Source organism: Gossypium arboreum, chromosome 10, assembly GCF_025698485.1.
Source record: "Gossypium arboreum isolate Shixiya-1 chromosome 10, ASM2569848v2, whole genome shotgun sequence".
NCBI classification, from domain to species: Eukaryota; Viridiplantae; Streptophyta; class Magnoliopsida; order Malvales; family Malvaceae; genus Gossypium; species Gossypium arboreum.
This window is the reverse complement of record NC_069079.1, coordinates 118,543,747-118,558,802: the sequence shown is the minus strand read 5'-3', so window position 1 is coordinate 118,558,802 and position 15,056 is coordinate 118,543,747. Positions and strand designations below refer to the sequence as shown.

The following is a 15,056-nucleotide window of genomic DNA, read 5'->3' as shown; positions in this document are numbered from 1 at the left end:
GCAGCAGAATGTGGGGCAAATTTAGAAATAAAAATAACTTTAATTGTAAAATCATAAAAAGCAGAGATGCTAAATGTGCAATTAGCCCCTCCATTGAAAACACGCAGATCCTCAGGTCGAGTCGGGTCGCGCACACGGGCTAAGCTAAAACGGCGTCGTTTTGGCGCCTATGCTTCGGCCCAAAACGGCGCCGTATTGAGAGGCCTATAAATACCAAATTTTATTTTCCTTTCCTCCTTCGAAAAAAACAGAAACCTTCTCTCCCCTTTTCTCTGCAGGCCTGAAGTCCGACCAGGCTCAAAGGTTGACCATCTAGATTCAATCACGCAATTTGCCGTCGCCGAGGTAAAATTTCCCCCCTTTTTTTGTATTTTTAATATGTAATATATGTAAATAATTTTATAAAATAAAAAAAACAATAATAGTAAAAAGTTTCGAAAATGAAAAAAGGAAAGATAAAAAAAAACTCAAAGACCTTTGCTCGATTGTTGGTTTTCTATTCTTCAGGTGCTTGCTGCTTTTTTTTTTTTTGAGAAAAATATGTTTGAATTTCTTCTTGTCTTCTTTTTTTCCCATATATTTTACAAAATCCGTATGTTAGCTTTTATAGCCAATCTTTACAACTTGTCTTTGTATATTTGCAAGTACATGAGCGAACATGCTACTAATGTGGTGCGGTGGAGCAGCGTACATCGCGAGGTAGTGGCATCCGGGGCGCGAAAGAGGCGTGGACAGCAAACCTAAGTGCGGCGCACCTAGGGTTTTCTGTTTTCTTGATGGTTGTGGGATAGTGCTAAGTGGGCTAGGGTTTTGGTTGTGTTTGGGCCTAGGTCTTTGGTTTTTGTTTTGGGTATTTAATTTGGGTTATTGGGGTGTTGGGTTGTAAAATGGGCCCGGGCTAATTGGGCTTGCTACAGGAGGATTTCACACATTAAAATAAAAGAAATAAAATAATATTATTAATTGTATTTATCTAAAGGAAAATTATGACACATATAATATAGATATGTATTTAAAAATAACATATAATAAATAATAAAACGAATGGTTTGAAACTAACTAATCATAATAATGATGAAATACGCACAATATTAAAAAAAGACTTAGATTAAATTATGAGTGAACAAAATTTAAACACATAAATACATCAAATTAACAATATTAAATGCACTATAATTGTTTATCATAGTGTTGTCATCAATCATTAGTTAGTGTTGAGTTTATTTGTGACACCAATTCAATTAACTACATATCAAAATAAAAATGTATAAAATATATCGAAATGATGCTTTTGTTCAGTGGTAAATTTAACATTTTACCAATCCAATTGATGTGAGTTCAAATCTCACCATATGTATATCTTTATTTTTATTAGTTTTTCTCGATTAACTCGTGGCATCAACTGTAATGACCCAAATTTTAAGGTCATTGGAAAAATTGAAATTTTCGGGTCATATTTTTGCAAAATGAATTCGTAAATATTTATTAGAAATATTTACGAAGCTAGCAGTGTAGTTGATTAGACTTTGATTAAGTGAATTAGCTTGAATTAAGGCTAATTTAGTGAAAGGACTAGATTGAATAAAGTGTGAAGGTTTAATTATAAATTGTAGGAAAGCCAAGGGACTAAATTAGAAATTAGGCCATAAGGTGAAAAATGTATGATAAAAATAAATAAAATGTGTAAAAATATAAATGGTACACAGTAATAAACATGTGTATTTACTTATTTTATAAGAAAATAATAAAATGATTAAAGTATATTATAATAATATAATATAATATAATAAAGTAATTAAATAAAAAATAAAATAAAAGAAAGAATGAAAACGAAACAGAGCAGGGAAAGAAAGAAAGAAAAAGAAAAGAAAATTTTAGGGTTTTAGAGTTTCAAGCTTGATTGGTAAGTCAATTTGATCCTTTTTCTTGTAATTTTGATGTTTATGAAATCCTAGGAAAGAATACTACTTGAGTTATGTTGAAATTTAGAAAGTTATTGAATTTTTAGATGTTGATTAAGTTGAATAAATGGAATAATTAAGTGTTAATTTGATGGAAATTCAAGTTAGAAGTGGGAGAAGGATTAAATTGTGAAAGAAAATATAGGTCTTGCAATAATAGGGATTGAATTGAGAAGATGTTATAATTAGTGTTTTATGCTGTAAATTTAAGAGTTGGAATAGTTAAAAATGATAATTGGATGAAAATATAGGATTTGTTTTGAAGAAAAAGAATGGTTATGATGGAAGGACTAAATTAGAATTTAAGTAAAAGATACATGGAAATACAAGAGTGTGTTATTAAATAATATATATTAATAATTTTAAATGTTAAATTTTATGTAGCCAACGTAGCACCGGAAACATCATCGAAAAAAGGAAAGGAGAAAGTGAACGAGGATATCGAGTAAACTCGAAAAATCCGGTTTATATTTCTATAAACTATGCTTAATGATTTAATACAATGTAATTGCTATTCTTAGTAGTTAGAATGTATAATGAATGATATGATAGAAATTATTACTGCTATTGTATTGAAATGTAACGATTTGTACACCCTATTAACAAGTGTCGAACTAGTCGGATATAATTGGCATGCCATAGGATTGGAAGTGTTCAGGGATATTCTGACTGTGTGTCGATGAGACACTATACGACTACTGTGACTGTTCCGGATTCGTTCCGAAGAGGTACTCTGTACCTGACTATGACTGTTACTGCTACTGTTAATGTTACCCTACGGTGTATTCCGGTTTCGGCTGATGAAACACTGTACATTATCTCCGGTGTGTGGGTTGGATCCGTGTATCCGTCCAGGTCCGAGTTATGTTAATAGGGGTAATTGAAAGTACTAAAGACAAATATTGACTGCTATTAATTATGTGACTGTGACTGTTATACAAGTATTGAAAGATATTGAATTATATGAAAAGTATAAAAAAATTTGTTTAAATACATTTAAGAGCTATAAGTTAAAGGTAAGTGATGAAGCTAATAAGATTATGAAATAAAAAGTTATGTTACAATGTATATACATAGCTTATTATTGTTTTAAGTATTTGTTTATAGAAATACCACTGAGTGTATACTCAGCGTACGGTATGTTGCCGTACGCAGGTCTAGGTACGAAAGAAAGTTAAGGACTCAGCATCCAAGCCAATCCCGGACTCAAAGTGGTGAATACTTTTCTTTTGGTAAAATGGCATGTACCTAGGTTGTTAAGGTGTTATTTTGTATATGATAGTGTATAAACATGAAAGTTTGTTGAAGCACGGTATGAAATATGCATATTTTGGAAGTTAAACTTACATGAGTTTGACTAGTATGATAATGTTGTATAATTTTGATATGAATTGTGGTACATAATTCTTAAGAGGTATTGAAGTGAATAAATGAATATTTGCTAAGTTTGAATGGCATAATAAATGATATTTGATTTAAGAACTATTAGTAAATATTTGGGCATGAAATAGATGTGTTTAGCATGTGAAAATAGCTTTAAAATGGTCAAAAATCATGTTTTCACACGGCCAAGTCACATGGGCGTGTGCCCAGGCCGTATGAATAAGTCAGAATCTGCCCATGGCCTGGTCCCATGGCCATGTCCCAAGCCATATGGCCATGTCCCAGGCCACACGGGCGTGTGCCCCTATCTTTAAGGAAAAATTTCTAAAGTTGCCAGTTTAGTTCCGAATCACTTCTAAAACATATATTGGGCCTCGTAGGCCCATATTAGAGACTTTAAGATGAAATTTAAAGGTTTTGATTTGTAATGAAAATTTATGACTCGATTTTGTATAAATTCTAGTGTATAAGTCCAGTAATATCTCGTAACCCTATTCCGGTGACGGTTTGAGGTTAGGGGGTGTTACATCAACCCAGTCACATGTTTAATTAATAGTATAGATATACAATTAAAATGTGCATAATAAAATTAAAATGTATAAATAAATTAAAATAAAATTTTAATTGTGTGGAAATTTTAAAGTTTTTTCATGCATTTGGCATGGGTTCAAATCCCATCATATGTATATATTTTATTGTTTTTAAATTAAAAGATTAAAGTACTTTCAAATAATATAACTTATTTTAAATACATAAGGTCATTTTATATTTTTCCTAACCGAGTTAGTGCACTCGTAACTTGTGACAAGCAACTTAGCTATGAGTTTTATTTATAATATAGATATTTATATTTTAATAAGTAATACATTACGAAAAGTAAAATATAATTATATTAAAATTATTTATTTTTCAATAAAATGTTAAGTTTTTATGTATTCTATATACACACAAATTTTTATTTTTATATAAAATTAATACTTAAATTAAATTATTTTCTTTATTTTCTTAACTAATTAGCATTTAAAACAAGTTAGACCATTTTGTAAAAATTAAAATTTAAAAAACACAAGGTGACTTTTAAGGCTGCTCATAGTTTAATTATTGAGATTGATTGCTTTTGGCCCATCTTTTCTTCATTGCATTTTTTTCTTTTATAAATGAAAGGGAATGAGTTGCCAGGTTCTAATTTGAGAGTTAGATATAAAAAAACTGGAATTACACTAGTAGACCTTTTGTGCATATTTATTAGTTTAATAGACTTTTCGTACAATTTGGTTTTAGGTCGTTTACCCCCATTGAATTGGTTACCATGATTTTTAATATTTTAGGATAAATATATGAAATTTGATCAAATATGTAATGGTATACATAAATTTTGATTTTTGTATAATTTTATATATAAAATTTTAATTTAATTTAATTTTCATAAAATACTAATATAATTACCGATAAATTACAATTATCGCATATGCAATAATTTACATTTATCAAATATAAAAATAAATCGATGTATTATTTCTTTAAAAGCATACAATTGAATCAAAATTAAAATTTTATGTATACATTTGAACTTGACCTAACATCAAATGTAGTTGTTGTTTCAGGTCATTTCTACACTTAACGAGTTTGTTTTCTTGGTATTTTAATAGTAATTTTTATATTTTTAGTATTAGTAGGTTAGTAACTAAATATTAATAAAATAAGTGTTTTTTTACGCATTTTCTGTTGTTTCGATGACCCGTAAGGCCGACTCGGGCCTCATGAGTGATAATGGGCTATTTAAGTGTGTAGGATGTCAATTCAGGTACAAGAATACAAGGAATGATGATCGGGCCATGAGACAAGGGAGCCCAATAGAACAACGAAGCTGCCAAGGCCAAGAAAGCACTCTACGTCGTCACGAGGAGTTCCCTCTTGACATGATGACGTGATGATCTTGGGAAGAAATTGACGGTGTCGACGTTGTGACGAGGAGTCTTCCCACGTCATGATGATGTGATGATGGTAGGCCAAAATGGAGTTGAATCCTTGGACAAAACTCTTGGGATATTTCCATTTTTGGACCATAGAATTTATCAAAATATTGCATTAATTGGTATCTAAATGTATCTAAGGTTGAGTGGCCACCAAGTAGCCTGTTGTCTATATAAGCAACCTTAGGGTCATCGGAATTGTGTGTAGTTTTAGACGGAGACAATTTTATTCAATTTTTAGTTTTCTTTTCTTTTCATATTCGTGTAGTCGGAACTTTTCTATTCTGATGTGAAGACAACCGCGAGAGGAGATTGCTCCGAATCCGCACTTCAATATATATATTCATGAGCATTCTTTTAACTCTTATCTTCTATTCTTTTATTTATCTTCCATTAATCTGACCAATTAATCGTTGTATGAATATTAAAATAGATTATTGTCCTTTATTTATATCTCACATGATTTGATTATTAAACTAATTTATCTGTTAAGTGATTCTTTATCTAAAATTGTTTTTTTATTCAAGATTATTAGGAAGTGACGCCCTTGATAGAACATTGAGATCGGTGAGACCGGAAGAGTATCCTGTCATGTATAACTTGTTCCAAGCGGAGAGACCGGAAGGGTATCTGTATGCCTAGGAAAAGACCCAAAGGGTGACTTAGGTGGTAATCCTTAGTGAAGATTAGATCAGAAGGGCATTCTTGGCTAAGGGTGATAAATAACTCAATATAAGGTAATTAATTATTTAATTAGATAATTAGAGATTTAATCAATCATAGGCTAGAGGCTCACATTATCGACACTAGGAATAGGAAATTCCATTAGGTTAATTTAGGTTAAGTAATTTAATTAGTTTAATTAATATTTTGATTTGGATTCACAATACTAATTTGTGACTCGATTAGTCAGTAATTAATTTAATAATAGTTTCTCCAATTCGCAATCCCTTGAGTATGATCCTTGAAGTACTTACCAATGTTTTATTGTAAACTTGACTATATTACAATTTGACCCTACGCTTGCGGACACCGCCAATTTAATTCAATATATTTTTGGTGTGATATTTATACTATAAACGATAACATGTTTATAGGCAGTCAAAACCACAACCAAAATTTTATGTGTATAATTACACCAAATCAAACTTCATGTATCAAATTTCTTATTAAACCAAAATTTATTTATAATTTTAAAATTTATCTTAACCTTTTAAAACAAGTTGACTTTTAAGGTTTAAGGTTGATCCCGGTTAAAACTAGGTTAATGACTAAAGAGAAAGGATTATATGAAACTGGAATACTATGTCATTTGTATCATTTTCTAATAATTTAATGTCATTTCAACGTTGTATCCTAAATTTCAACAAATTATGTTAAATTTAATTTTTTTCAAAATAAAAATACTAAAATAATATTAAATTATTAAAAAATACAAATAACATGTTATCTCAATTTCATACAATCATGACCAACAACGTATCTACTTACTCGAGAAACCAGTTTCCTTCATCTTTATGCTTACATGGTGATTTTTAAACTATTTTTTTTATAGTAGATAACATTTTTACCTTTATTTGATATGTTTATTATAATTTAATTTTGATTTTCTTCATCATTTCGTTGTTTAGTTGACGTCAATAAATCAAATGATATTAAAATTCGAAATTCAAAATTCAATCAAATGTTTTATACTAGTATGAATATAAATAAATAACTAGATTATAACATTTATGTTTAAATCTCATGTACTTTAAGCTTAAATTTTGTCATATTATTATTTTATTTAAATATATAAAAAAATAAAAATATTAATATTTGTTGCTTTTTTGTATATAAAAATTATTTTAATTAAATTAATTCTCGATTAATTGATTAATCACATCAAACTTATTAAAGGAATTAGTACTAGTAAAAAAGATATCTACTCCACCAGTTAACCAAAGCCCATGAACACCGAAAGAGTCGCACATTGTCAACTTCATACAGAATAGAGAACTGCATGTTAAATACATGCTCATCTAATTGTAAATTTTTCCCTCAAGTTTCAAACAGATTGGTGGAACAGAATGGCTGTTCATAGTTCTGCTAAAACAGAGCATTAGCAACAATGGCAATTTTAATCATCTTCCCCCAGGCCCTCCAGGTCTTCCCTTCATTGGTCACTTACATATGCTGATGCTTGATAACTCACTCCTCCCTCATATTTTCCTTTGGAAACTCTCTCAAAACTATGGTCCTCTTATGTCCTTGCGATTTGGATTTAAGCCAACGCTTGTAGTTTCTTCAGCAAAAATGGCTGAAGCGGTTTTGAAAACCCATGACCTCGACTTTTGCAGCAGGCATAGTCTACGTGGCGCTATGAGATTATCTTACAACGCCTTGGATTTGGCTTTTTCACCATACACGGACTATTGGAAGGAGATGAGGAAACTTTGTGTTGTACATCTCTTTAGCAGAGTGCAAAAGTATCGTCCCATCCGAGAAGACGAAGTAGGTCGCCTGGTTGAAAAAAAAAAAACCAATAATCGGTTGATTCCAAGCCTCTCACTCGTCTTGAAAAAGCATTCAAAAGAACATGATACCTTCTACCAGCAACTCATTGATGAACATCTTGATCCGAATAGGCTAATACCACAGGAAGAAGACCTACTTGACGTGTTACTACGAATAAGGATGGATCGTGAGTTTCCATTATTTGAACTTACCATAGATCATATAAAAGTTATTCTTATGGTCATCTCATCTTCACTTTCTTTCTTTCTTTTTTATCATTAGCTTCACACTTTATGCACATATATAACATAACCATGTTTTTTTTTTCTTTTACTTTCTTTGTTATGTAGATCGTGTTTATTGCTGGAACTGACACAGCCGCAGCCACTGTGATTTGGGTCATGATTGCCCTGATGAAAAACCCAGAATGTTTGAAGAAAACTCAAGCGGAAGTAAGGGATTTGGTTGGGAAAAAAGGATTTGTAAATGAAGATGATGTTCAAGGTTTAACTTACCTAAAAGCTGTCGTAAAAGAAACATTTAGATTGCATCCAACGATCCAATGTTATTGCCACGAGAAACACTCAGAAACTGCAACATAGGTGGGTATCTGTTGAGATCTCCGGTAAAAGAAAACTAAGCTAGATTAAGTATTGAAAACAGAAATTAAAGAATTGAAAAACACTATACTATATTATCTCTTGACCACCCTTGAATAGTACACTTGAGGTATTTATAGATGAATGAACTAACTGCTATCTAGTAACTGCTGCTAAAAATTTATCAGTTTGAATACAATAGACTTAACAAACTAACAACTTGAGAATAATAGAGTACCTCTATACTCCAACATTCACCCATCTTCCCGACGGGCAACACCCGAAGAAGACTACGAAACCGAGCAAGAGATGAAGTAGAGAGTGGCTTGGTAAGAATGTCAGCAACTTGGTCACACGCAGGAACTTCACCAACAACAATAGAACCATCAGCAACCTTCTCACGCACAAAGAACAGATCAAGTTCGACATGTTTGAACTTGGAATGTAAGACAAGGTTAGCAGCTACAGCAACGGCACTAGAATTATCACACCAAGTAGTAGGCCGATCAACAGTTTGAAGTTGTAATTCTTGTAGTAACGAGACCAGCCAGGCAATATCACTAGTCGTAGCAGCAAGACTCCGATATTCAGCTTAAGCTGTAGACCTCGAGACGACTTGTTTTTTCTTAGAACACCAGGAGATAAGAGTGTGCCCAAAATACACACAGTAACCTGTCGTAGAACGACGATCATCAAAATCCAGTCCCCAGTTAGCATCAGCATATCCAACTAATGAAAGTCAATCGGACGGTCCAAAAATAATTCCATAATCAAGAGTACCACATAAATATCGAAAAATCCGTTTTAATGCAACTAGATGGACAGTAATGGGCGCATGCATGAACTGACATATATGATTTACAGTGTAGGCAATATTAGGTCGAGTCAAGACCACATACTGTAATGCACCGGCTAAGCTTCTGTATTCAGTAGGATCATAAAGAGGTTCCCCATCATCTTTAGAGAGGGGAGATGAACTAATCATCGGAGCATGAACACTCTTTGCGTAAGTCATAGAGCTTCTATTGAGCAGATCATGGATATACTTTCTTTGGCAGAGATGAAGGCACCCTGTAGCAGAACGAGGAACTTCGATACCTAGGAAATAATGGAGATCACCCATATCTTTAAGGGAGAACTCCTTATTCAACTATTGAACAAAACAATTTATACAGGTAGGCTCACTTTCAGTAATAATAATATCATCAACATACACAAGAACATAAAGAGTGAGGGATGGCGTAACTTTAACGAGTAAGGATGCATCAGATTTGGACAAAAGAAATCCAGAAGAGAGTAGAAAAGACTTCAACTTGTCGAACCAAGCACGTGGAGTTTGTCGTAGCCCGTACAAAGCCTTCTTCAAACGACAGACCAAAGGTTTACCATTAGAGTCATACTGAACATACCCAGGAGATTGCTACATAAACACTTCATTAGTAAGATCGCCATTCAAAAAAGCATTATTTACATCCACCTGACAAAGTTGCCACCCTTTGGTAACAACAACAGATAAAATGATTTGAACAGTAGCAGGTTTTATTACCGGACTACATGCTTCTTTAAAATCAAACCCAAGTACCTGAGAACATCTTTTAGGTACTAATCTAGCTTTCCGATGGGCGATTGTGCCATCAGACTTAAAAAGCTATTTACAGCCGATCACTTTACGATGAGTAGGTACTGGAACAAGTTTTCAGGTGGAGTTACTCATGAGGGCATCGTACTCAGCTTGAGTAGCATCACACCATTCAGTAGTAGAGAAAGCTTCTTCAATCGTGTACGGTTCAACAGCTTCAACAGTCATAGCCTTGGGTTTAAAGATACCAGCTTTTAAGCAAGTAACCATCGGATGAGTATTCGTTAGAATGGTAGGAGGACCTGCACTTTCAAAAGGAATTGGAGGAGTATTTATTGGAATAGTAAGAGGATCAGCACTTCCAGAAGGAACCATGGGTGAACTGTCATTACAATTGCCGTCAGGTAGACAAGGAACAGAACGGAGCTCAAAGGTTGAACCCATAGTATCTCTAGAATTTGCAGAAGTGGAGGGACAGAACTCAGGAGGTGATGAAAACTCAAGAGTTTGAGCAAAGAAAGGCTCCAAAGGTCGAGAACAAATAGGCTTGACAAGAGGAACGTATGTTGAAGAGAGAGAGTGACCAGAAGATGAGGATCTGCCTGTAGCAGTCAAAGGAAACAAAAAATGATGTTCATAAAAAATAACATGGTGAGAAATTATGATTTTGCCATCTGGTGTGAGACACTGGTATCCTTTATGTTGGGAACTATACCCTAAAAATGTACAAGGTTGAGATCGAAAATCCAATTTGTAACGTAGAAAAAGGCTCAAACATGAAAAACAACAACACCTAAAGATGCGTAAATGATCATATGTAGGATCGTGACCATACAACATCTTGAATGGAGAATATCTTTTAAGAACCGAGGTAGGGAGTCAATTGATGAGTTGTACCCCCAAATTTTTTTGAGCCAAAATCGTGATACCCATGTCGACAATATGCCGATGTTTGCACTCAGCCACCCCGTTCTGTTCTGACGTATGTGGACAGGTTAAGTGATGAATTATCCCTTGAGTTGCCAGCACAGACATGAATGCTCAAAACTCTTCTCCCCAATCACTCTAAAACTGCTTAATAGTTTTCCCAAACTGAGTTTTGATTAATTGCTGAAACTGAACAAAGAAATCGACCGCCTGTGACTTTTGACGAATAAGATATATCCAGGTAAAACAAGTGCACATGTCAATAAACGAGACTTAATGTCAGTTGCGGCCGCAAACAACAAACACAGGTCCCCATAAATTGGAGACCACCAAGGCAAAAGGTTTATTATATTCAGTATTAGAAAGTGAAAAGGAGAGTTTATGTGACTTCCTTTTTTAACAAGCAGTACAAACAGTATCAAGACAATCTTTATTGAAAACAATACTATACTTATTTAAAACATTCTTAACTACAAAGGTAAATGGATGACCAAGATGCTTGTGCCATAGAGTAAAAATGTCACAACTGCTGATCTGAGCCGGAAGCCTAATGTTAGTAATAGAGGGACCCACAAGAGACAAAGCATGCATAGTGGGCGAAGAGAAGTGATAGAGCCCATCATGAATATAACCCTTCAAAAATATTTCCCGAGTCTGGATGTATTTGATAAAACAATATGTCGGATGAAATTTAAAAAAGACATCATTGTCAGTGGCAAACTGAAACACACACATGAGGTTTTTCCATATAGTTGGTACACATAAAATATTAGATAGCTGAAGCAATTTATACTGAGTAGGTAATACTGAATTCCTAACAGATAAAATCTTAGTCGGAGTACCATCACCCATTAAAAGAGAAAAGTTACCTAAATAAGGTGTAGAACCATTCAGTGCAGACGCGTCGCGACATACATGGTGCGACACCCCAAAATCAGGATACCATGAGGCAGTACCAACTGGTAGAGGAACATAAGAGTTAGAATCATCAAAGTTAGACCCAACTGAGTGGCATTCACATTAGATCCTGAAGTGTTGGGTACATCAGATGCATGTATATCAGGTATATGCAAGAGCCTAATACAGGGATCGGAGCCAGTATAAACCTGAGCTCGTGGTTTGGTTCGCCAAGAAACGAATGGCCCAGACTGGTTAAATACACCAGCACCAGAAAGCCCAAGTTCGTGTCCAAAACCACAAAGAGGTGCAACCCCCACATTATTAGTATTCAGCCCAGCTGGTAAAAAATTACCATGCAGCCCAAAATTATTCAAAGGCAACCCAGCTGGTAAGGAATTTTCATGCGGCCCAAAGCCACTCGCAACATTTGGATGTGGGCTATAACGTCAATCACGCATGAGAGGCTCAAAAGAAACATCATTCGGCCGAAACCTTCCTGTAGCCGCATAAGTGGACTCTCGTCCAAATGTCAATGACTTTTACCCACCGTGGGGCCCAACAACCCAACTTGTCTTATCATCACAATTAATAAAAGGGTTAGAAACCCTATTATACACTGTTGGAGGTATACGGCGCATAAAAGAACCAGTGAGGCTCCCCATTAGAACGATCTTGCGGCACCATCGAAGGAAACCCCGAAGACGACAACTGAGCAGAGAAGCCGATGAATAAACCATTGACCATACTTTGACCAGAACAATCGGCCCGATTGAACATGCGATCCACTGGTGGCAGGCCATCATAGTGCCGATTATATCGGTAATAGTACCTCTGAGCGACGTGTCCAAAACATCCACAAATTTGACACTGAGTGCGAGATCGGAACCTTCTCTTGCAACCTCCAAATGGTGGATAACCACCATGCACCGAATCACCCAGTGACTGACCAGATTCCAGTAGATTGGCATAGAGAGGGATTTCGTGAACCGCACGCAGCTGACAGCTTTCGTACTTAATCAACACGTTAACGAGACATTAGAATGGCAGTGGCTCCGTTGAGAACGATGCTAAGGTGATAACAGCGTCGAACTTCAGAGGTAAACCTGCAAGAGCGATTTCTACCTTCTCTACCTCCCAGATCCTAGATCCCGAGGCCTTAATCAAAGTACTAGTGGTTTGAATCTTGGCTATGTAATCCTTAATCAAAAGAATACCTTTCTTAAGAGAAAGGAGATCGTGACGGAGACAGGAGAGCTTCGCATCGATGAGAGTAGCAAATAAGCACGTGGCAGTGGTCCACACATAACAGGCTGAACGAACCTCTGTAAACGACATTAGTAATGAAGGAGAAATGGTTTAAAGAAGCCAGAAAGTTAATAACCTATCTTGTTGAAGATATGCCGAAGCATCTGGATTCAACACGAGAAAGCCTTCTAAATATGTCAGAAATCGCAGCGGAGGAGGTACAGTACTGTTAAAAAATCCAGCTAACTCATTTCCTTCAATGATAAGTTTAATATGCTGCTTCCATTGAATAAAATTGCTATCATCTAATTTTACCATTTCATAGCGAGGAAACGAATAAATGAGCTTCGCATTGGTGAAAGCCTGATATCTAGGCTCTACAAAAGCAGATTCAGCGAAGGCCGTAGTGTTCATGGATGAGAATGTGAAGCAGGTCCCAGCACTGTTAGGCAATTGATACCATGTTGAGATCTCAGGTAAAAGAAAACTAAGCTAGATTAAGTATTAAAAACAGAAATTAAAGAATTGAAAAACACTGTACTGTATTATCTCTTGACCACCCTTGAATAGTACACTTGAGGTATTTATAGATGAATGAACTAACTGCTATCTAGTAACTACTGCTAACAATCTATTAGTTTGAATACAACAGACTTAACAAACTAACAACTTGATAATAACAGAGTACCTCTATACTCTAACAGTATTAAATACCTTCTAAACCTTGGTATGTGAATGCATGGGCAATAGGAAGAGATCCCAAAGTTTGGAAAAACCCAAAAGAGTTTTGGCCTGAAAGGTTCCTTGGTAACTCCATTGACTACAATGGACAGAACTTTGAGTTCTAACCGTTTGGTGCGGGTAGAAGGGTTTACCCAGGAATGCGTATAGGAGTTTCAAAAGTGGAGCTTACCATTGTTGATATTCATTACAAGTTTGATTGGGAAATGCCAATTGGGATGAATAAAGAAGATTTGGACTTTGATGTTGTACTTGGTCTTGCTGTGCTAAAAAAAATAATCTTATCCTTATCGCTAGAAAGATTTATGATTAATCGATGTATCGTTATAGTGACTTATTTGCTGCTTAATTGCTCTAGTTCGCACATTGTACTGTTTCAACCATATCCTAAAACGCTTATCAAAGGTTGTAGTAACACCATGCATGTTTAATGAACCTGCTATGTCTGAATTCGAGTTTCAATTTAGTGGAGTCACTTGTAAATGAGGGTACACAATTGCATTCCCTTTCTTTGTCAAGCTACCATCTCATTTGAATACACGAAGAATGGAAGGAGAGTGTTATTGATTTTGATATGAAACATGAAAATTAGAATTATAATTGACGTTTTTTTACCCAATTGGCCCAAAATAATTAATTATTTACGAAAATAATTCAAGTCAAAATTTATGTATGAAAATGACTCGTTCTCCATAGTGTCTGTCAGTGCCCCTGACACACTGGCGGCACTACCCCCAATAATAACCCAATCATCAGCTTTTTAATAATAATAAAAATTTTGGATTCCGTCACTTTGTCAATAGCATCAGCCTTTATTTTTTAAAAAATTTAATGGAGAAATTTTTTTTAGAAAACTTTTTTTTGGGTGCCACCGATATGTCAGGCAACATTCGTTAAAATTTTTTAAAAAATATTTTTGTAAGGTGTCGTTATCATGTCAATCAGTATCGATGATATTTTCTAAAAAAAACTATTGTAGAAAGTGTAGTTCAAAGTTTTAATTATTGTTTTAGAAGATTTGAAGTTGACAGCTACTAGGAGATCTGAACCATAGAAGTCAATGTGAAGGAGGAAATCTCTTTTTTAGTGTCAAAATCGACACGAAAGGTCACCGTAAATAATATCAGTAACTATTGAGTACAACAACTAAAGTTTTCAATTGAGAAGAAGGAAAAGAAATAAAATAAAATAAAATAAAAATAAAAATAAAAAGGACAATTAATCACGATGACTAGAGTTTTCAATTAAGAAA

General features: G+C 34.4%; 1 pseudogene; it reads left to right on the top strand.

The window, feature by feature from the left end:
• Positions 1 to 2,640: 2,640 nt before the first annotated feature.
• Positions 2,641 to 14,239, top strand: LOC108487645 (6,7,8-trihydroxycoumarin synthase-like; annotated as a pseudogene).
• Positions 14,240 to 15,056: the final 817 nt, after the last annotated feature.